The sequence below is a fragment of the Callithrix jacchus genome, chromosome 21, assembly GCF_049354715.1.
Source record: "Callithrix jacchus isolate 240 chromosome 21, calJac240_pri, whole genome shotgun sequence".
In the NCBI taxonomy this organism is placed as follows: domain Eukaryota; kingdom Metazoa; phylum Chordata; class Mammalia; order Primates; family Cebidae; genus Callithrix; species Callithrix jacchus.
The window spans coordinates 41,969,103-41,993,022 of record NC_133522.1 but is presented as its reverse complement, the minus strand read 5'-3'; the positions used below and the strand labels follow the sequence as shown (position 1 = coordinate 41,993,022).

At 42.2% G+C, this 23,920-nt stretch overlaps 1 long non-coding RNA gene across 1 annotated transcript in view; it reads left to right on the top strand.

The window, feature by feature from the left end:
• LOC144580649 (uncharacterized) overlaps positions 1–23,920 on the top strand; it is a 54,046-nt gene that overhangs the window by 7,059 nt on the left and 23,067 nt on the right. The gene's annotated exons all lie outside the window — the stretch shown is intronic.

The window sequence follows — 23,920 nt, the reverse complement described above, 5'->3', positions numbered from 1 at the left end:
AAGCCATGTGTTTTGGATGGCAGAACAGCAAGACAGGAAGAGCTGGAACTCTGAAACTATGGAGTGCTACCACACTTTGAATTATTTATGATTAGATCATATTTAAAAGAAGTGAAATATTGTCAATTTAAGTCACTGTTACTTTGACATTTTTTTGTGACAGCCAAGCCAGTAACCTAACTGATCCAGAAAGGATTTTCAGTGATCAGGCATTGTCATAAGATTGAGTAGGCACATTTAGGAGCTTTAAAAAGTCAAGCAGTACATATGAGCATCTCGGTTTAGATAAAAGGCCTGAGTATAGAAGAGTAACTTTTGCGAGCTTCTGAAAGTTCTCACTCCCACATTTTGGGAGAAGAAATCAAAGACTCAAGGAACTGACGTTCCTTTCAGTGATGGTGGAGACAGGCACAGTCTCTTTTCACTGCTTTAGCTGACAAATGTGGAGAAATAAGGCCCGGTTTCCACACGATGTCTGAATTTGCCCATTTAGTCCAGGGGTGCAGGCACTCCACATGGATTCAGAGATTTTAAAATAGTCAACATTTATTTTTCCAATTCCTTCTATATGTCTTTGTCAAACAAATTCTGGCATAGCAAACTTCCTTCTTACCAACAAGCTACCTCTATCCATATAGTGGGCATATGTAAACATACGAATATTTATATTTAGATGTGGGTTAGGCATAGAATAGCTTTTTCTTCCTAAGTAAGGAAAAGAAAACCTCAATGCCTTACTAAATGTGGCAGTTTATCTCCAAGTAGACAAAAAGGACCATGTGAAAATGTGCTAGCTTCCACATAGTTAACAACATGTCACTTTGCGAGAGACTTTTCATAATTAATGAGCCGGTGCAATTTGCTCTGCATTTGACTTTGATGAATATGTCGTGGAGTATTCCCACTGGGACTCTTTCCAGTTGGTTTGGGAAGCTCTTATGTCTATATCCTGTGCGTGTGCACGGATCAAAGTGCTGGCCTCGAATGCTGCCATGTTAGGTCAGGGAACAGCTGTGCAAACTCAGTGACAGTGCCTGAGGTCCCACACCAGCCCTACGTGTGATGACCCAGATGGATGGACCCCAAGCCAACAAACATAAAACTGAAACCAAAGCTACCTAGAGAAGGGATTGGACCACTTATCCGGCTATTTTATAGACCTTTAGAGAATTTATATAATTAAATTTTCCTTCCTAAATCTGCCATGAATTTATTTTTATTTATTTATTATTATTATTATTTTTGAGATGGAGGTTTTGCTCTTGTTGCCCAGGCTGGAGTGCAATGGCATGATCTTGGCTCACCACAACCTCCACCTTCCGAGTTTAAGCGATTCTCCTGCCTCAGCCTCCCAAGTAGCTGGGATTACAGGCATGCACCATCATGCCTGGCTAATTTTGTATTTTTAGTAGAGGTGGGGTTTCACCATGTTGGTCAGGGTGGTCTCGAACTCCCTACCTCAGGTGATCCACTTGCTTTGGCCTCCCCAAGGCAGGGATTACAGGCGTGAGCCACTGCGCCCGGCCCTATTTTTATTTTCATTTTAAGACACAGCTTCATTCTTGACTGCACTCCAGGCTGGAGTGCAGTGGTACAATCATGGCTCATTGCAACCTCTACCTCTTGGGCTCATCCCACCTCAGCCTCCCGGGTAGCTGGGACTACAGGCATGTGCCATGATGCCCATCTGCCATGAAGTTAGAGGCTGAATGAAATGACCTTATTGCTACTGTATCATCTTTAAACCATCTGATTAACATTTGCTTCAGAGCAAATACAGTGTATGGGGCTAAATTATTTGCGTGTTAAGATCAGTTAGTGTTGAATCAATGAATTTTTCTGTCTAGAAACCACTGTAAGTATCTCAGAGAAGGAGTTTAATATATTTAATTGAATATAGTATAGCATGATTTGAGAGGAATGAAGCAGCAAATACGGGAGGCAAGTTTACTTACAGATGAGTAACTGCAGGAAGTGGCTCTCCCCTAGGCTTGAAAGCCAAAGGGAACATGACGCTTGCTGAGCCACCAAGGCTGTTGCTATTAAAACTGAGTCGACCCAGCAGAAACCCAGAAGGCACCCCTGTCAGCCTTTGCTGCCGCCACCACCATCTCTAAAGGTACTACCGGAAGATGGAAAAAATAGCGTCTCCCTTACTTCCACCTCCAGTTTGCTGCTAGAGCCTCCCACTGTAGAAGCTAACAGGAGGCTGATTGGCAAGAGGGATCCGGGAAATGTGGTTTCCAGGCTTTCTGCTCCTGGGTCAGAGAGGAGGAGAAAGGAGAGAGAGTGGAGCTGAGACAAAAAGAGACTTTAGGCAGCACCCAAGGGTTTCCAAGGATATGTTCCATATGCATTTATTTATTTTATTTTATTTTTTTTGAGATGGAGTTTCACTCTTGTTACCCAGACTGGAGTGCAATGGCGCGATTTCGCCTCCTGGGTTCAAGCAGTTCTCCTGCCTCAGCCTCCTGAGTAGCTGGGATTACAGGCACACGCCACTGTGCCCAGCTAATGTTTTGTATTTTTAGTAGAGATGGGGTTTCACCATGTTGACCAGGATGGTCTCGATCTCTTGACCTCGTGATCCACCCACCTCGGCCTCCCAAAGTGCTGGGATAACAGGCGTGAGCCACCGCGCCTGGCCCATATGCATTTAAAGTAGGTGAACATTATCTGATTACATTAATGAATGAATCTTTTTTTGCAGCCAAGATTTCACCGGTTTAAATCCAACTCTGTGAAAGCATAATCTAACATATACATACAACCCCAAAGTTGTGTGGATGCTAAAATGGACTTTATATTAAAAATGTTCGTGTTAATATTTACTTGAATGAATAATCCGACTGGCTTATTGCACTGGGAAAACAAGACTGAAACTGTCACACATACCTCTTTCCCCTACCAATCGTGTCTTCCTACAATAACCAACAGGGATAAAACTTCAATAGAAAGGTAGTGAGGAAACGGGAAGAAACTCGGCTTAAATCTCGCGTAGCTCCCATTGTAGATGAGAACACAGATGGTCCCTTTTCTGGGCAAGCATAATCCCAAAGGCAACCTCAGCCCCAAAAATACCTTGGGGAGAAAGGAAATGGTACAAGAATAGACCTACACCTCCCTTTGGGCTTCATGGTGGTCAGAGCAAGTCAAGGACTTAAGGGTCTCAAGGGGTGGACACATAAGCCTTTTGTTTCACTGTGTGGCCCAGCAATTTAAGCCATTAGAAAAAGAAAAAAATCCTGTTGGTCAGAGTGGCATTGTGTAAACAGGACTGGATACTTTTAAGAGTTCATTCCTATCTCCTCACACGGGCCTGAGAAGTGTGTCTGGAAGGCATTTTCCTTTATGGTTGGAGGTGACTTAACAGACTGGCAATTACTGTCATTACAAGCCCAGTCACATAGCTGGCAGATCCAGGCGGCTGCTTATTCCTGAGCAGCAATGGGACAAGTGGGAGCAGCTGAGACCACACTGACAGGCCAGGGAGCTGTAGACCAGTAATCTGCCAGGGGAAGAGGCCCCTTTGATCATCACACCAGACGGTAATTGCAGCAGAAGTAGAGCCGATGTGGTACTTTTCTTATTGCAGTGGGACGGGCTTCACCAATCTGCATGCGCAGGCATCGCCAAGAGAAAGGAAAGATGCTTAGCTTACCTGCATCTTAAGTCATGCGGTGAAAAAGGTTCAGGTTTTTCTTAACCAGAAATGGTCTGAATATATAATAAAGGTAAACATTTATTATTTAATGCTTTAAATCATGTGGCAGTTTCAGCTCACATGAGATCTGACGCTTGCCAACCAACTTGAATCTATTAATGACTGTTTTTTAAAAAATATTTTTTTAATGTTTTTACGGAGATAATATTGCCCAGGCTGGAGTGCAGTAGTACAATCACAGCTGACTCAAGTGATCCTCCCACCTCAGCCTTCCCAGTAGCTGGGACTGCAGGCAAGTGACACCGTACCCAGCTAATTAATTTTTTTTTTTTTTTTTTTTTTTTAGAGATGGGTCTCACTATGTTGCCTAGGCTGATCTCAAGATACTGGGCTCAAGTTATCCTCCCGCCTTAGCTTCCCAAAGCTCTGGGATTTTTTACTAACCACTGGGTGTGAGCCACTGTGCGTGGCCTGTTTTCTTTTTGATACTTTGGGTGGACCAAAAAATACAATAATTTTAATTAAATTCAGCAGTGTGTTTGCCTTCAGATTTCCCTGGAAGTATCCACTGTCAGCCTCAAAGGAGATAGCAGACCTATACCCTTGGGATATATCAATGTGCTCTGAAAAATGTGTCTGGTTTGTTGTAATGCCACATTTGAGATAACAGAAAGGCTGTTTATATAGACAGTGGTCCAAGGGAGAAAGTGGGTCTGGACAAAAGGCATCTGCTCACGTCCTTGTCTTGGTTTCAAGAAAAGCCTCTCATCATTCCAGCCATTCTGCCTGCAGTCAAAATCTGATCTGTGGAGGACCCAGTGCCTTTGGAAAAGGTTGACAGAAGCTGCCGGAGGGCTTATCCATGAGTCTTCTCCGTTAAGCACATAATTCAGCTCATTAGACTTTTTGGGTTTCAGAATCGTGGTCTTTCTGTGATCTTAATAAGTTATGGTCTCTCTAATTGGACAGGATGTAGGGTGTTTATGACAGCCACTGTTATTTTGCTCTTAAATGCATACCAACAGGCTATTAATAAAAATACAGAATGAATTCACACAGTGAATTCTCTGCTTATGGCCATTGATTTCCTGGTAGAATTCCGTCTTGTTCTGGTGTCTACAGGAAATGTCTTTCTTGCTTATGTGTGTCTGCCAGGCTTGCCAGTTCTAAGTTGGCCATGGGATGGGCTGTGTTCAGAAGCACACACCATGTGACCTGTCAGGCAGATCAAAGCAGGGATTTCAGGGCTGGCTACGAGGGGAAATGGTTAGTAATTAATAAAGGATGTGGAATTGGTCATGTTGACTGAAGGAGCCCAGAACTTTGGCGAAAGGCTCCCAGAAGCTGCCAAGATAATAAGAGTGGCAGAGCTAAGTTAGGTATGGGTGAAGCTCATGGTGTTAATGCCACTGGGTGAGAGGAGGGGTGAGGGGTGGAATAAGAGGTTTCCAGCTTGGTGGATCTCACCCAGGCTCAAGGCTCACTTATTGTAAGAACCTCTTCAGCTCTGGCCATAGTTTTGGTTTGTTAAATGGAGTTTTTAGGAGCCATTAAGGACATACAAAAACGTGATAATGGAGTTTAACTCTGAGAGTCAAGCTGTGGTTTCTTATTGGCCATTTCTGGCTTTTCATTGCTTTATGTCAATATATTTCATTTCCAGATTTAGGATCAAGGAAACCTTTCTCTTGCCCTTGCTCATTTCTTTTCCCATGTGTGGTCTAATACATGGATGAAACCAAATAAATCTGCAAGGAGTGTGCGAGGCTGCTGCTGTCTCACCATGGCTGTGGCCACCATACACCTTCAGGTGGTTTGGGGGTGAGAAGTAGCGTGTGGGGGAGGTGGCATTGGTGACGATGTTGGGAAAGAGGATATGAGGGGTGAGTCACAGCTCAGCAAGGGGCTGGTGAGTATGTCTCGACCTGTCTCAGTTAACAAGGTTGATAGCAGCAAGAGGTGGAAGGTCTGGATGCAGCTGTGTGTGTGCCTGTGTGTGCGTATTCTTGGGAGTTGGCAGACAAATCATGGAACCTTCAGAGAAGTTTTCCCCTCATTGGTTAGGATATTTCAGCGCTTATAAACTGCTTCATTGGGTTTCGAAGCCATTTCCCCAAGAGGGTGATGACGTCTGATCTCTTGTGCAATCTTCATAAATCTCTCTGGACATGATGTCCCTGGAAGGGGTAGATTCTGTTGATTCTAACCCAGTGGCACTGCGGTTTCTTAACTTCTCTCTTGTTCTTTGCCCCCCTTCATTCCTCTTCCACCCTCTACCAACCTCCTCCAAGATTAATGCCAGGAACAACATGGCACCAAGTTGGGGAAGCATAGAGAGCTGAGTAGCAGCCTTGATGGGCTTTGCTGGCTCATCTTTAGTGGGTTACAGTGGAGTTTCTGCTCTCAGGGCATATTTTAATCTTATGGGTAGGTAATATTATATATTATATACACTGAGAATAATTCGATATAAACATGACAGATGTCAAGATAATAAGCAATACGGGCACTTGTTAATTATTCTTTGTCCTCATCTGTAATTTCAAAATGCAAAAGGGGTTGCAAGATTGGTGTGGAGAGTGATAAATGGCCAGCAATGCTTGGGGGGTGCCATAAAGTTCTCTTTATGAAGAGAACTCCACACCCCTGGTACATCATTTGTGACACAATGCCACATAGTAGCACCCCAAAACTCAGTGACTGCAAAGTAGAATTCATTGTGGTTGCTCACTGATGGGTAGGTGTGGCTAGGTGGTCCTGCTCCGGGCATCTCTCATTCTCTGTCTGGGGTTGGAGGTTAACGGGGTTAGCCATGACATGCTCTTCTGGTGGAGAGGTTCATGACAGAAATGGGAAAACAAAAGGCTACTTCAGGTCTGGGCTGCCCTGGCAAACTCTCCTTCTGCCCACACGCTGTCAGCTGGAGCAAGTCACGCGGCCAAGCCGAAAGTCAAGGGAAAAGAAAAGGCATTTTTGGCAGGATAAGGCTGGGCAAGGGTATGGACACAGAGAGAGGCTGAGATGGGGGCCAGTCATTCACGCTACATTCTCTCTCTCCTGCTTCATTTTGGCAGATACATCACCTTACCATCCTCAAGGATGACGTCTATGAGGAGATGATCTGTGAGGAGATGACTGACATTTAAATTGAGTTCTGGTGGGGCACAGCACGGTGGCTCACGTCTGTCATCCCAGAACTTTGGGAGGCTGAGGTGGGTGGATCATTTGAGGTCAGGAGTTTGAAATCAGTCTGGCCAACATAGTGAAACCCCCGTCTGTACTAGAAATACAAAAATTAGCCCAGTATGGTGGTGGGTGCCTGTCATCCCAGCTACTCAGGAGGTTGAGGCAGGAGAATGGCTTGAACCTGGGAAGTGGAGGTTGCAGTGAGCCAAGATTGAGCCACTGTACTCCAGCCTGGGTGACAGAGTAAGACGCTGTCTCAAAAATAATGAATGAATGAATGAATGAATGAATAAGTGGAGTTCTGCATGACAGGAAAGATTCAGCCACTCAAAACTTGAGGAAAGATTTCCAGGTAAGGAGTACAGCAGATGTAAACATCCTAAGGGAGGGGCAACCTCTCCAGAAATCCCCAGCTTGCACAGGCGGCCTTCCACGATGCTCCTACCTGCATTTTTCCTGTGTTTTGAAGGGAAACATTCTCCCCCAAATTTTTAAGAGCCTGTGAGTACAGTAGGAAGGCCAACTTCTAACAGGATTGATTACTTACCTCTTTATTAATATACCTTATTTTTAGACCAGTTTAAGCACACAGCAAAACTGAGAGGAAGGTACAGAGATTTCCCACACCCCCCAGGCCCCACGCAGGTACGGCTTCCCTAACTGGGAACATCCCTTGCCAGAGTGGTGCATTTATTCCAACTGTTGAACCTGCCTTGCTACATTACCATCGCTTAGAGCCCATGGTTTACTTTAGGGTTCACTCTCTGAGTTGTACATTCTGTGAGTTGCGACAAATGCAGCGTCCCCCCTTTTCCTTTCTTTCTTTAAGATCATAAAGGTCTTTTTTTTTTTTTTGAGGCGGAGTTTCGCTCTTGTTACCCAGGTTGGAGTGCAATGGCGCGATCTCGGCTCACCCACAACCTCCGCCTCCTGGGTTCAAGCAATTCTCCTGCCTCAGCCTCCTGAGTAGCTGGGATTACAAGCTTGAGCCACTGCGCCCGGCCGATCATAAAGGTCTTTCATGCATGGAAGGCAGGCTTTTATTAACTAGGCACTTGTATCGTAAACATGATTTCCAGACTAGCAGGAAAGTCCCAGAATTCTGAGTCATTGGTGTTTGAATAGATGTTTTGTAAGGCTAGGTCTTTACTTTCACAAATAAAGCATTGATGAACTCGAGAGTGGCTTGAAATGAACTGGGAAAGTTTTATGATGTGCACTCAGCCTTTGGAAGACAGTGCCATGATTTATAACAATTTCTCCCTCTTTAATCTGCATTCATATTCAAGAAAATCTTCTCTCTTTTTGGCCACCCGTCATGGTCAATGCCAAGTATGAAGGAGACCTGTGTTTGCAAATAGAAAAACAATTAAACACAATTTCACATGGAGAAAAAAGATATTTACCTGATATGTGCTAGGTATCTGCCCTTGGTTCATGGGATATGGGTTTGCAGTGGTGTCTTCTCTCACAGTTAGACTTACTATATAAGACAATCATGAAGAATTCTGTTTGTGAGATACAATGTTTTCAAGAGTTAGATCGTATGGTTTATTCCTTGTTCTGGTCTGCTGGTAATACAGCTAGGATATTTTAACACGTTTGTGGGACTTCGATAATAGAAAGGTGTAGAAACAAAACTGGAGAGAGATCAGAGAAGGGCAGAGAATCCAGTATTTGATGCTGGAGACTCTGACGTATATTCATAAGGACTAAATTCCTCATGTGGACTTCGGCTTAGCAACAGCAGATGGTGGAAAGCATGAGCTGTCTGCACACAGTTGAACAGAATGTGATGAGAAACCGAATAATCTGCCTAGATATAAAGAGCTAGAGTTGGGTTGGGGACTCAATGGGTAGAAGTCAGGGAGATAGAAGACCCTCCTTGCAGAAATGAGGTCATAGAACTTCAAATGAAAATACTCATGTAGTGGGCTTTGAGTACCTTCTTTTCCCCCTTGCTGTACCCTAAACTTTCAGTTTTTATAGCCATTCTAAACAAATGGTTCCCTGATTCAAACTGTCCATTTGGAAAAAGAAGTCCACTCTGAGGACTGGATCCAGCTTCTTCTTCCCGGAGATTGAGCTGGTGTGTGTGGGGGGGAAGAAACATGGTCTGAGCATGGTACAGCTCCCTCTGCATTAGGAATCTGTGGCCTGTTTCTGGTGTCCAGTGGAATTTAATCAATCTCTACCCTTGAATCTAAAGCTCATCTGCCCTATCACTTGATGTGGGACTTCCCTATAATAATAAAACTGACAGCCACGCAGACAAGCTTAAACCTTTTTGAGGATGGCTAAGTCAGTTCTTTGTGAGCAGATCATTTATCGCTCTTTGCTTTAGGTCCTTTCAATGTACATAATCATGGCAGCACAATGTCGTCGCCTGGTGCATCTTATAAAATCTTTTTTTAAAATTTTTGTGCCATATATATATATATATATGTATGTGTGTGTGTGCATGTGTGTGTGTATGCGTCTGTGTATGTGTGTGTATGTGTGTGTATGCATGTGTGTATGCATGTGTGTGTATGCGTGTGTGTATGCGTGTGTGTATGCATGTGTGTATGCGTGTGTGTATGCATGTGTGTGTGCATGCATGTGTGTGTATGCGTGTGTGTATGTGTGTATGCGCATGTGTGTGCGCGTGTGTATGCATGTATGTGTGTGTATGCATGTGTATGCGTGTGTGTGTATGCGTGTGTGTGTGTGTGTGTATGTGTATATAAAATTGCATTTTAGGTTCTAGGGTACATGTGAAGAACATGCAGGATTGTTGCATAGGTACCTACATGGCAATGTGGTTTGCTGCCTCCATCCCCGTCAGCTATATCTGACATTTCTCCCATGTTATCCCTCCCCAACCATTTTATAAAATCTTTACTGCTTGCAACCCATCCTAAGTGATAGGATGGTACTGGCATCGATATTATTGTTAAACTTTTGTTTTAAGTTTACTGTTATTATTAAATTTTTGTTTAAGTTACATGTGCAGGTTTGTTACATAGGTAAACTTGTGTCATGGGATTTGTTACACAGATTATTTCATCACCCAGGTATTGAGCCTAGTGATCCTCTCCCTCCTCCCACCCTCCACTTTCCTATAGGCCTCTGTGTGTATTGTTCCTCTCTATGTATCCAGGGGTTGGTATCACATGCCCCCACTTATGAGTGAGAATATGTGGTATTTGGTTTTCTGTTCCCTTAGTTTGCTAAGGATAATGGCCTCCAGCTGTATCCATGTCCCTGCAAAGGACATGATCTCATTCTTTTTTTATGGCTGCATAGTATTCCATGCTGTATGTGTACCACATTTTATTTTGTTTTACTTTAGGTTCTGGGGTACATGTGCAGGTCATGCAGGGTTGTTGCATAGGTGCATACATAACCAGGTAGTTTGCTGCCTCTATTCCCCTTTCATCTATATCTGGCATTTCTCCCCAAGTTATCCCTTCCCAACCTCCCCAGCCCCTGCTGTTCCTCGCCTAGCCCCCTGCCAAATTGCCTGTGATGCTCCTCTCCCTGAGTCCATATGTTCTTGTTGTTCAACACCCACCTATGAGTGAGAACATGTGGTGTTTGGTTTTCTATTCTTGTGTCACTTTGCTGAGAATGATGGTTTCCAGATTCATCCAAGTTCCTACAAAGGATAAAAACTCATCATTTTTTATGGCTGCATAGTATTCCATGGTGTATATGTGCTACATTTATTTTTTGTCCAGTCTATCATTGACGGGCATTTGGTTGGTTCCAAGTCTTGCTATTGTACACTGGGCTGCAACGAACATAGATGTGCATGTGTCTTTATAATAGAATGATTTATAAGCCTTTTGTTATATACCCAGTAATGGGATTGCTGGTTCAAATGGAATTTCTATTTCTAGATCCTTGAGGAATTGCCACACTGTCTTCCACAATGGTTGAACTAATTTACACTCCCACCAACTGTGTAAGAGTGTTCCTATTTCTCCACATCCTCTCCGGCAACTGTTGTCTCCAGATTTTTTAATGATTGCCATTCTAACTGGCATGAGATGATACCTCAATGTGGTTTTGATTGGCATTTCTCTAATGACCAATGATGATGAGCATTTTTTGATATGTTTGTTGGCCTCATATATGTCTTCTTTTGCGAAGTGTCTGTTCATATCCTTCACCCACTTTAGAATGAGTTTGTTTTTTTCTTGTAAACCTGTTTTGGTTTGTTGTAGATTCTGGATATTAGCCCTTTGTCAGATGGCTAGATTGCAAAAATTTTTTCACATTCTGTTGGTTGCTGGTTCACTCTAATGATTGTTTCTTTTGCTGTACAGACGCTCTGGAGTTTAATTAGATCCCATTTGTCTATTTTGGCTTTTGTTGCCATTGCTTTTGGTATTTTAGTCATGAAGTCCTTGCCTATGCCTATGTCCTGGATGGTTTTGCCTACCTTTTCTTCTAGTGTTTTTATGGTGTTAGGTTTTATGTTTAAATCTTTAATCCATCTGGAGTTAATTTTAGTGTAAGGTGTCAGGAAGGGGTCCAGTTTCTGCTTTCTGTACATATCTAGCCAGTTTTCCCAACACTATTGATTAAACATGGAATTTTTTCCCCATTGCTTGTTTTTGTCAGGTTTGTCAAAGATCAGATTGTTGTAGATGTGTGGTGTTGCTTCTGAGGCCTTGTTCTGTTCCATTGGTCTATGTCTCTGTTTTGGTACCCATACCATGCTGTTTTGATTACTGTAGCCTTGTAATATAGTTTAAAGTCTGGCAGTGCGATCCCTCTGGCTTTGTTCTTTTTGCTTAGGATTGTCTTGGCTATGTAGGCTCTCTTTTAGTTCCATATGAAGTTTAAAGTGGTTTCTTCCAGTTTTGTGAAGAAGTTCAATGATAGCTTGATGAGGATAACATTGAATCTATAAATTATTTTGGATAGTATGGCTATTTTCATATTGATTCTTCCTAACCATGAGCATGGAATGTTTCTCCATCTGTTTGTGTCCTCTCTTATTTCCTTGAGCAGTGGTTTGTAATTCTCCTTGAAGAGGTCCTTTACATCCTTTGTTAGTTATATTCCTAGGTATTTTATTCTCTTTGTAGCAATTGTGAATGGAAGCTCTTAATTTGGTTCTTTGGCTCCTAGGTATTTTATTCTCTTTGTAGCAATTGTGAATGGAAGCTCTTAATTTGGCTCTTTGTTTGCCTGTTATTGGTATATAGGAATGCTTGTGATTTCTGCACATTGATTTTGTATCTTGAGACTTTGCTGAAGTTGCTTATCAGTGTGAGGAGATTTTGGGCTGAGATGATGGGGTCTTCTAAATATACAATCATGTCATCTGCAAATAGAGACAGTTTGACTTCCTCCTTTCCTAATTGAATACCTTTTATTTCTTTTTCTTGCCTGATTACTCTGGCTAGAACTTCCAATACTATATTGAATAGAAGTAGTGAGAGACGGCATCCTTGTCTAGTGCCTGATTTCAAAGGGAATGCTTCCAGCTTTTGTGTGTTCAGTATGATATTGGCTGTGGATTTGTCATAAATAATTTTTATTATTTTATGATATGTTCCATCGATACCTAGTTTATTGAGAGTTTTTAGCATGAAGGGCTGTTGAATTTTGTTGAAGGCTTCTCTGCATTCTATTGAGGTAATCATGCAGTTTTCGTCTTTGGTTCTGTTTATGTGATGTATTCTGTTTATGGACTTGCATATGTTGAACCAGCCTTGCATCCCTGGGATGAAGCCTACTTGATCACGATGAATAAGGTTTTTGATGTGCTGTTGCAGTTGGTTTGCCAGTGTTTTATTGAAGAATTTTGCATCTATGTTCATCATGGATATTGGCCTGAAGTTTTCTTTTTTAGTTGAGTCTCTGCCTGGTTTTGGTATCAGGATGATGTTGATCTCATAAAATGAGTTAGGGAGGATTCCCTCTTTTTGTATTGTTTGGTATAGTTTCAGAAGGAATGGAACTGGCTCCTCTTTGTATGTCTGGTAAAATTTGACTGTGAACCCATCTGTACTTGGACTTTTATTTGGTTGGTAGGCTATTGATTGCTACCTCAACTTCAGCCCTTGTTATTGGTCTATTTACATTTTCAACTTCTTCCTGGTTTAGTCTTGGTAGTACAAGTGTCCAGGAATTTATCAATTTCTTCCAGATTTACTGGTTTGTATGCATAGAGTTGTTATTAGTAATCTCTGATGGTAGTTTGTATTTCTGTGGAATCAGTGGTGATATCCCCTTTATCATTTTTTATTGCATCTATTTAATTGTCTCTTCTATCAGTCTGGGTAGTGGTCTGCCTATTTTGTTGATCTTTTCAAAAAACCAGCTCCCATATTTATTGATTTTTTTGAAGGTTTTTTTTTTGTGTCTCTGTCTCTTTCAGTTCGGCTCTGATCTTAGTTATTTCTTGTCTTCTGCTAGCTTTTGAATTTTTTTTTTTATCTTTCTCCTCTAGCTCTTTCAATTTTGATGATAGGGTGTTGATTTTAGATCTTTCCTTGTTTCTCATGTGGGCATTTATTGCTATAAATTTCCCTCTAGACACTGCTTCAAATGTGTCCCAGAGATTCTGATCAGTTGTGTCTTCATTCTGACTGGTTTTGAAGAACATCTTTATTTCTGCCTTCATTTCATTGTTTATCCAGTTGACACTCAGAAGCAATGGTTGTTCAGTTTCCAAGCAGTTGTGTGGATTTGAGTGAGTTTCTTAATCCTGAGTTCTAATCTGATTTTGCTGTGGTCTGATTGACTGTTTGTTATGATTTCTGTTCTTTTGCATTTGCTGAGGAGTGATTTGCTTCCAATTACGTGGTCAATTTTAGAGTAAGTGTGATGTGGTGCTGAGGAGAATGTATATTCTGTGGGTTTGGGGTGGAGTGTTCTGTATATGTCTATTAGGTATGCTTGGTCCAGCTCTGCGTTCAAGTCCTGGATGTCCTTGTTAATTATCTGTCTCAATGGTCTGTCTAATATTAACAGTGCAGTGTTGAAGTCTCCCATTACTATTGTGTGGGAATCTAAATCTCCTTTTGGGTGGTTAGGAACTTGCTTTATGTATCTGGGTGTTCCTGTGTTGGGTGCATTTATATTTAGAATAGTTAGCTCTTCTTGTTGGATTGATCCTTTTACCATTATGTAATGCCTTTCTTTGTCTCTTTTGATCTTTGTTCGTTTGAAGTCCGTTTTATCAGAGACTAGGATTGCAACCCCTGCTTTGTTTTGTTCTCCATTTGCTTGGCAAATCTTCTATCCCTTTATTTTGAGTCTATGTGTGTCTCTGTATGTGAGATGGTTTTCCTGAATACAGCACATCGATGGGTCTTGACTTTTTATCTAGTTTGCCAGTCTGTGTCTTTTGACTGGGGCGTTCAGGCTATATACATTCAATGTAAATATTGTTATGTGTGTGAATTTGATCCTGCCATTTTGTTACTGGCTGGTTTCTTGCCTGTTACTTGACTCAGTTTCTTCATTGCATTTTGGGTCTTTGCCATTTGGTGTGCTTTTGCAGTGGCTGGTACTTGTTCCTTTTCATGTTTAGTGTTTCTTTCAGAGCTCTTGTAAGGCAGGTTTGGTGGTGATGAAATCTCTTGGTAATTGCTTATCTGTAAAGGATTTTATTTCTCCTTAACTTATGAAACTTAGTTTGGCTGGATGTGAGATTCTGGGTTGAAAGTTCTTTTCTTTAAGGCTGTTGAATATTGGCCCCCATTCTCTTCTGGCTTATAGGGTTTCTGCTGAGAGATCCACTGTCAGTCTGATTGGCTTCCCTCTGTGGGTGACCTGACCTTTCTCTCTGGCTGCCCTTAGCATTTTCTCCTTCATTTCAACCCTGGTGAATCTGATGATTATGTGCCTTGGGGTTGCTCTTCTTGAGGAATATCTTTGTGGAGTTCTCTGTATTTCTTGGATTTGAATGTTGAATTGCCTTGCTAGGCTTGGGAAGTTCTCCTGGATATGATTCTGGAACGTGTTTTCCAGCTTGGATTCATTCTCCCTGACATATTCAGGTACACCAATGAAGCACAGATTGGGTCTTTTCACATAATCCCATATTTCTTGGATGCTTTGTCCATTTCTTTTCACTCTTTTTTTCTCTTATCTTGCCTTCTCTTTTTATTTCATTGAGTTGATCTTCAATCTCATATCCTTTCTTCTGCTTGATTGATTTGGCTATTAAAACTTGTGTTTGTTTCAAGTAGTTCTTGTGCTGTGTTTTTCAACTCCATCAAGTCGTTTATGTCCTTCTCTAAGCTGGTTATTCTAGTTAGCATTTCGTCTAACCTTTTTTCAAGATTTTTAGTTTCTTTTCATTGGTTTAGAATGTGTTCCTTTAGCTCAGGAAAATTTGTTATTATTACCCACCTTCTGAAGCCTGTTTCTGTCAATTCATTGTACTCTTTCTCAGTCATGTTGTGATCCCTTGAAGAAGAGGTGTTCTGGTCTTTGATGGTTTCATCTTTTTTGTGCTGTTTTTTTTTTTCCATCTTCATGGATTTATCTAGCTCTGATCTCAGGGAGCTGCTTGATGAGGTCGCTTGTCTGCCTGTCAAGGTGCTACTGAGTTTTCAGGGACTCCTTCAGTTTGCTAGGTCAGCTTCCTGTGTCTTTTTTGTTTACACTGGGAGGTTAGGCCCACCTCTTCCGCTGACCTAAAGGCACTGCTGGGTGGTCAAGAACATGGTCCTGTTGCTACTTAGGCTTCCTGTGTTTTTTGTTAAAACATGAAGCCTAGTCTTGCCTCTTTGATGGTGGGTTGTGCCTTCCCTCCACGGAGCTGGATCATACAGGTTCAGCTCAGACTGAGGCACTGTTTGCATAACCTGCTAGAGTTAGTGCTTCGGCCCTCTGGGGTTGTATGGGAGGGTAGGGACCTGCCCAGCTGCACTGTGTGTCTCCCTGCTTTCAGCTCCCTCTCTCTCTGGTCATCGGGGAGGGGCCTGCCCCACTGCTCCATCTTTCTTCCAGCTTTCTGCTCCCTTTCTCTCCAGCCACGGGGCGGGGGGTGATAGCTCAGTCTGTAGGCTCTCCCGACTGGCTTATGGGCTTATGCATTTGCTTAGATCTGTGGGACAATCTGGGGAACGTCCTGGATTATTATCAACTCTGTGCTTATAATTCCCCGGCGTGACTGACAAAGATCCCCCGTTCTGGGTATTGCTGAAGCTTTGGGGGAAGTGCTGTATCTAGACTGGGATGCCAGAGAGGTAGCCTCTGACTCACCTGTCAGATGCACTTTCTGGGTCAAGCAGCATCCTTCCCCACCTCGGTCTGAGTCATTGAAATACACCTGGTACCTTGGTTGGAGCTAGGAGATCTCTTGATTTCTGCATCTCTCTTTTTGAGCGTTGTGCACTGGAGTTGTGTCTATTCAGCCATCTTGTTTCCTCCCGTACCACATTTCCTTTATCCAGTCTATTGCTCATGGGCATTTGGGTTGGTTCCAGTCTTTGCTATTGTGAACAGTGCTGCAGTGAACATACGTGTGCATGTGTCTTTATAGTAGAACAATTTATATCCCTTGGGGTATATACAAAGTAATGAGATTGCTGGGTCAAATGGTGTTTCTGTCTTTAGGTCTTTGAGCATCAATATTATTTAAAATTCATCAGGTGAGGCTGGGCGTGGTAGCTCACACCTGTAATCCCAGGACTTTGGGAGGCCGAGGCAAGTGGATCACCTGAGGTCAGGAGATCGACAGCAGCATGGACAACATGGTGGAACTTTCTCTCTACTTAAAATACAAAAATTAGCTGGGCTTGGTGGTAGGCACCTGCTTGGGAGGCTGAGGCAGGAGAATCACTTGAACCCAGGAGGCAGAGGTTGCAGTGAGCTGAGAGCCATTGCACTCCAGCCTGGGCAACAGAGTGATAATCCATTTCAAAAGAAAAAAGGAATTCTTCAGGTGATGCCAATAGGACAACCGAGGTCAGGAGATCGACACCAGCATAGACAACATGATGGAACTTTCTCTCTACTTAAAATACAAAAATTAGCTGAGCACAATGACTCCGGGTATTAGGAAATGCTTTTTATTCTGATGGAAGTCAGCTTTCCTGTAACCACCACCCAGCCATGCTGGTTCTGTCCTCTGGAGCAAAGTCCATTTCCTCTTTTATGTGACAGCCTTTCACACATGTGAAGTTGATAACTTGCTCCACCACTTTCCTGAGGCTTTTTCTTTTCCAGGTGAAGCCACTCATTTTGTCCACAGTTACTCCTATGATGTGGTTTTATTTCCTTCACCATCCTGAGCACAGGCAGCTTTGTCAGGATGCCACTTACAGTGTGTGTCTCTCCACGCTTTTGTTTCATTGTGAGATCACTGTCAGCTAAATCCCCCCAATTTTCTCCCACTAAAAGCTTACGGCTTAGTCTGGGAGGTAACCATGCCAGTAAGCCAAAGCCTCCTCATCCTGTAATTATGAAATTGATTTTTAAAGTCTAAATGCAGGACTTTCATTTACTCTTACCAAATTTCATCTTATTGGGTTTAACCTATTTAATTCTGTCCTCCAAAAGTATTGGTAAGGATTACCTATTGGGTAAGGCATCTTGATATTTTTATTCATGTTATTGGTAACAGTAACAATGGCCTCTATTTATTGACTGCAGGCACTACTTGATTGGATTGAAAGGGTCAGAGATGAAGCCCCAACCTCTAGAAGCAGGAAGTAGACTGAGAAGCCTGCAAAATCACTAACTCAGTATTTTTATAGAAGAGGAAGATACTCAGTAGCAGAAACAAGAGACCAGAGGGTACAAGGAATTTGCAACACCTATGGAGATGACTTGCTGAAGTGCTTTGGGGACCATCGCCAGCTGTGTGCCTTCTGTTTCCCCCTTTGAATGGGAGTGTCTCTTGTGGTTATCCTGTGTGTGTCCCACTATTGTATGTGGAGTATGTGTGTGTGTGGGGGGGTGGGGTGGGGTGATGGTCAGCAAAGATGACTTGCTTCTTTAGTTCCTAATAGTCAGAGGGTGATGAACAGTACTCAGTGTGTTTTACTCAAAGAGCCACTCTCAGGGAGCTTCATTTCCACTTGGATAGGATTTAGAGGTATTGGCAGGATCCTGGGAGGGACAAATGCATCTTGCCTGCTAGAGGGATGTCAATAATTGGTGTCCAGAGGGAGATTGGATCTGGGCTCTGTAACTGCTTGACTACTAGCATATGGTGAAGTGACATTGTGCCACTTTCCAGGCCTTAGCTTTAAGAAACTGGTAGCATCTACTTTATTAATATCCCTTGAGAGGCTTATTCTTGTAATCCAGCTACCATGGTGAGAGGAAGCCCAAGCTGTTTTGTGGAGAGGCTCTCATGGGGAGGGCCCAAGCCCCAGAACAACTTGCCAGCCATGTGAGGGAGCCACCTTTGCAGAGATCCTTCAGCCCCAGTCCAGTGGTCCCAGCTTATAGCAGTAAAGCTGAGATGAGCTGTCCCCGATGAGCCCTGCCCAGAGTCAGATTTGTATAGTAAATCATAGTCACAGTTTTAAGCCAATAAGTTTGGAAGGGTTTGTTTTGAATCCATAGCAGTGCCAGGCACGGTGCTAGCAACTTTTTATATATTTGATTATTTAATCCTTCAAGTGATGCTATGACATTGGCATTATTTTCTTCTCCTAATAGGTGGGAAAACTAAGGCTCAATGAGTTTAACTAACAGCCCAAGGCCATACAAGTAGTAAATGGCAATAATGGTTTTCAAACTGGACATTGTATTATTCTTGGAACCTCTAAAATGTTGAGTATGACAGGTCCAAGGGCGAGAAAGCCATGCAGCCATTTATTGAACATCTATCAAGCACCGCCTCTGGAGAAAAGAATAAAATATAGTCTGTCAAAAAGTGGTAGCTTAGAGGGGGAGCAGACATGAAAACAAATAAACACAGTTCAGTTTGACACGTGCTAAAACAGTTGTATATTACATTCCTGACAGCCAAAGTGAAGAGATATGACTACATTTCCAGTTCTTTCTCTGCAGATTTTGTGCCTGCAGAGATATATAGGTTGTACTTATGTACAGGTTTTGATAAACAAGTGATAATGTACCATGGTCTATTATTTTTTTCCCATCATATATAAGAGCCCAGTATTTTAAACTGATGACCACCATTTATTAAACTGCTCTTCTATTAGATATTTTTAAATTTTTACTGTTGCTCACAGTGTTGCATCAGTATCTTTATATAAACAGCACACAGATAAGTGTATTTCTTTAGAAATTACTGACTCAAAGGTTATGCTTGTGATTAAAAAAAATTATTGCCAGAAAAGCTTTACCAATTTGTACTTTCACCAAGAATGCATGAGAAGGGTAAATTCTCTCTTCCTTCATCCCTGTGAACACTACTTTTTTTTTTTAATCAGTCTGTTAAGTTTTTGCCATATTGATGGGGGAATACTGTATTATTGCTGTTTGAATTTTCAATTTCCTGTTTATCAGATCATTTCATTTGCTTTTGGCCGTGTGTGTGTGTGTGTGTGTGTGTGTGTGTGTATGTATATATATGTCTGTGTGTATATGTGTATGTATGTGTGTATGGGTGGGTATATATATTTGTGTGTGTGTGTGTGTGTGTGTGTATATATATGTCTGTGTGTATATGTGTATGTATGTGTGTATGGGTGGGTATATATATTTGTGTGTGTGTGTGTATATATATGTCTGTGTGTATATGTGTATGTATGTGTGTATGGGTGGGTATATATATTTGTGTGTGTGTGTGTGAGTGTATATGTATATATATGTCTGTGTGTATATGTGTATGTATGTGTGTATGGGTGGGTATATATATTTGTGTGTGTGTGTGTATATATATGTCTGTGTGTATATGTGTATGTATGTGTGTATGGGTGGGTATATATATTTGTGTGTGTGTGTGTGAGTGTATATGTATATATATGTCTGTGTGTATATGTGTATGTATGTGTGTATGGGTGGGTATATATATTTGTGTGTGTGTGTGTGTATATATATGTCTGTGTGTATATGTGTATGTATGTGTGTATGGGTGGGTATATATATTTGTGTGTGTGTGTGTGTGTATATGTATATATATGTCTGTGTGTATATGTGTATGTATGTGTGTATGGGTGGGTATATATATTTGTGTGTGTGTGTGTATTTTTGAGAATTTCTGGTAAATATTTTTTCCTGCTTAATTATTTTACTTTGTTGGCTGGGCACAGTGGCTTACATCTGTAATCGCAGCACTTTGGGAGGCCAGAGAGCTTGAGCCCAGGAGTTCGAGACCAGCCTGGGTAACACGATGAAACCTTGTCTCTACAAACCCTAGAAAAAGTAGTTGGGCATGGTGGTGTGCACCTGTAGTCCCAGCTGCTTGGTAGGCTGAGGTGGGAGGATTACTTGACCCTGGGAGGCAGAAGTTGCAGTGAGCCAAGAGTGTGCCACTGCACTCCAACCTGGCTGATGGAGTGAGGCCCTATCTCAAAAAAGAAATATATATTTTTCCTATGAATTTGCATGGATTCTTTAAACATTCTAGATATCACTCCTGTTCATTGTTGCAAATACTTTCTCCAAGGCTGTTGCTTGTATTTAATTTTGGTTAAGGAGTCTTTTCTTATGAAGGCTTTAATTTCCTGAGAGCATCTTCCAATTTTTGTTTTTGGAGCTTCTGGTTTTGATGTTGTTAGGAGCAGTTGTTCATAGGTTATAAATTCCCTGTATTTTCTCCCAATATTTATTTATTTATTTTTTTTGAGACGGAGTTTCGCTCTTGTTACCCAGGCTGGAGTGCAATGGCGTGATCTTGGCTCACTGAAACCTCCGCCACCTGGGTTCAGGCAATTCTCTTGCCTCGGCCTCCTGAGTAGCTGGGATTACAGGCACGCGCCACCATGCCCAGCTAATTTTTTTGTATTTTTAGTAGAGATAGGGTTTCACCATGTTGACCAGGATGGTCTCGATATCTTGACCTCGTGATCCACCCACCTCGGCCTCTCAAAGTGCTGGGATTACAGGCTTGAGCCACCGTGCCCGGCCTCTCCAAATATTTATAATTAAAAATTTTTTTTAACCTCCTCAATCCATCTGGAATTTGTCTGGAGTGTGCTTATGAGGGAGGAAGTGGATTTCTCGTGAACAGTTTGGCATCATCCTCTTGGCACTGTTTCTGTGATACTGGATGGGTTCTTGCGAGATCTGGTTGTTAAAAAGTGCGGCAGCTCTCCCCAACCCCAACTCCCGTTTTTGCTCTGTGAAGTAGCTGTTCCCACTTTACCTTCTACCATGAGTAAAAGCTCCCTGAGGCCTCTCTAGAAGTAGATGCCACTTCCTGTACAGCCTGCAGAACCATGAGCCGGTTAAACCTCTTTCCTTATAAAATTACCCAGTCTCAGGTATTTCTTTATAGCAATGCAAGAATAAACTGATACAGATCCTTTGCTTTTAGAGAGGGAAGAACAAGGAGCATACAATGGGGGATTGTGTGGCCAGTCCTGGAAGGGGTACATTTCTCTGCTATCCATTGGCTGGAAACTAGTTGTATGAGCTCAACATAACTGAAAGAAAACTGGCAAATATAATCTTCCTGTGTGCCCAGGGAAAGGAAAATAGGCCTGGTGAGCATCGAGCCACTTTCTGCCATAGATTTCATAGGTTCAGGTAGAGCGATGCTTCTTAGACTTAAGTGCCCACTCATCACTTTAGCCTTTGCAAGCTGCTGTTGGTCAACACTTAATTCAAGAATGGGAGGAAGGAGGAGCCAAGAGATGCAGCTGCTCTGAATGCAGTACCCTGTCAATCTCCTGTTGTTTTTCCCCATTTGCCTTCTTGCTTCTCGGACCCATCCCTGAGAGCCTGGAGTACTCTGTAACCACTTCTCTCTCTAGCAGGCCTTTCCTGCTACAAGCACACAAATGTTTGGTTATTTTCTCCAACAAGTTGATCCAGCCTGCCTTATATCTTTCTGCTTTTTGTCTCAAAATTTGTGGTTGATGTTGGGTACTGTTCCTTGTTTGGCACAGCTCTTATGGTTTCAGTATGTAATAAAACATCTCTTCTGTCATTTCTAAGGGTGTGGAATGGGAAGGGACCTAGGTGAGTATACAAAGTTTGCTGTCTGGGTCATATGTCTCTACCTCCTCATGAATTATGTAGAAAGAATATGGAATGACTGACTTAGGAGCAGTTCCAATGTGCAGTGTGCAGAGGTTGGTCAAAGACAAATGAAATCACAGGCTATTCTGGTAGACACATGTTGATACCAAAATAGTGATTAGTGGTTCCCTGCTCTCATGCTGTCTGGAATACTATTTCTCATTCTGGATATTGCAATTTATGACAGACAGACAGACAGACAGACTAGAGTTTCAAGTGGAGCACATCTATGATGGTGATGTGAAGGGTTATTGTAGAAGCAACCAGGAATTTTCTGCCTAAAGAGTAAAATGCGGCCGGGCGCGGTGGCTCAACCCCGTAATCCCAGCACTTTGGGAGGCCGAGGCGGGTGGATCACGAGGTCAAGAGATCGAGACCATCCTGGTCAACATGGTGAAACCCCGTCTCTACTAGAAATACAAAAAGTTAGCTGGGCATGGTGGCGCGTGCCTGTAATCCCAGCTACTCAGGAGGCTGAGGCAGGAGAATTGCCTGAACCCAGGAGGTGGAGGTTGCAGTGAGCTGAAATCGTGCCATTGCACTCCAGCCTGGGTAGCAAGAGCGAAGCTCTGTCTCAGGAAAAAATAAAAATAAAAAATAATCTTGTTTTCTCCATTGTGTCTTCCTCTTAATAACAATGGTTGGATGAAAGAATGAACGAATGAACTTCTTTGTTATGTATTATGCTGGGGAAAAGGTTATAGTCAATTAGCCTTGCTTTGCACATGCATCCATCTATCCATTCTCTGACAACAAAGAGGCAAAGACTTTAGGAAAGAGAGGCACAAAGTCGCAGTGAAGCAGAAATAATATCCAAGGAAACAGAGCTGATATTAGTCTGTTCTCACACTGCTAATAAAGACATGCCCAAGATTGGGTAATTTATAAAGAAAAAGAGGGTCAATGGACTCACAGTTTCACATGACTGGGGAGGCCTCAGAATCATGGTGGAAGGTGAAGGAGGAGCAGAGGCGCATCTCACACGGTGACAAGCAGATAGCATGTGCAGGGGAAGTTCCCTTTATAAAACCATCAGCTCTCATCAGAACCATGAGACTTGTTCACTAACAGGAGCACAGTATGGGGGAAAACTGCTCCCACAATTCAGTTACCTCCCACTGGCTCCCTCCCAAGACACATGGGTTTATGAGAGCTACAATTCAAGATGAGATTTGGGTGGGGTCATAGCCAAACCACATCAGAGATCATAAAGCTAATAGATGATTAATTTAAGTGTCATGTTTTGGAAATAAGAGTGGTGATCATATTTATAAATTAGGAATCAGCTATTTTACAGAGAATTGGAGCTCTTAGGAATTTTAAAATTTGATTCAGATAACAAGATGTATTTTATTCATTCAAGAAATATGTATTTTTATATCTTGTTATGAGTCAGACATTATTTTAGGGACTAGGAATACAGCACTGAACAAAGTTGACTGCCCTCATGGAGCCTTATGTTCATCTGGGGAGGAAACACAATAGATGAACTGATAAATGTAGTTAAAATTAAAGCTGGGGCTCTCAACCCAGAGTCAAAATCCCACCCAGGGAGCCTGATTGGCCAAGGGAGGTCATGTGACCAACCTTCTACCCAGGGTTCTGGCATTTCAGCTTCTATAGTGATAGGCTTTCATGGTGGGTAGTATGTGTCAGAAGTCCCCAAATGCAGAAATGAGGTTAAAAGGCTGAACAGTTGAAACTGGCAAAATTGCTCAGTACCATGTCCAAAGATTTATGTAGTCCTTTATGCAAATTAGTGCTAGTCCAACCTAGTTTCAGGACCCAGACTCACACACAGTTCCCAGGATTGTTTTTCCAACAACCTCTATTTGGTTAACTTTGGGAGAGGAAACTCTTTACAATTTTCTTTTTCATATTCGAACTGAGGTTTAGAGATTTTTTTGTTGAGGCATGTGCTATGATCAAAGCTCCCCCCACTTTTTT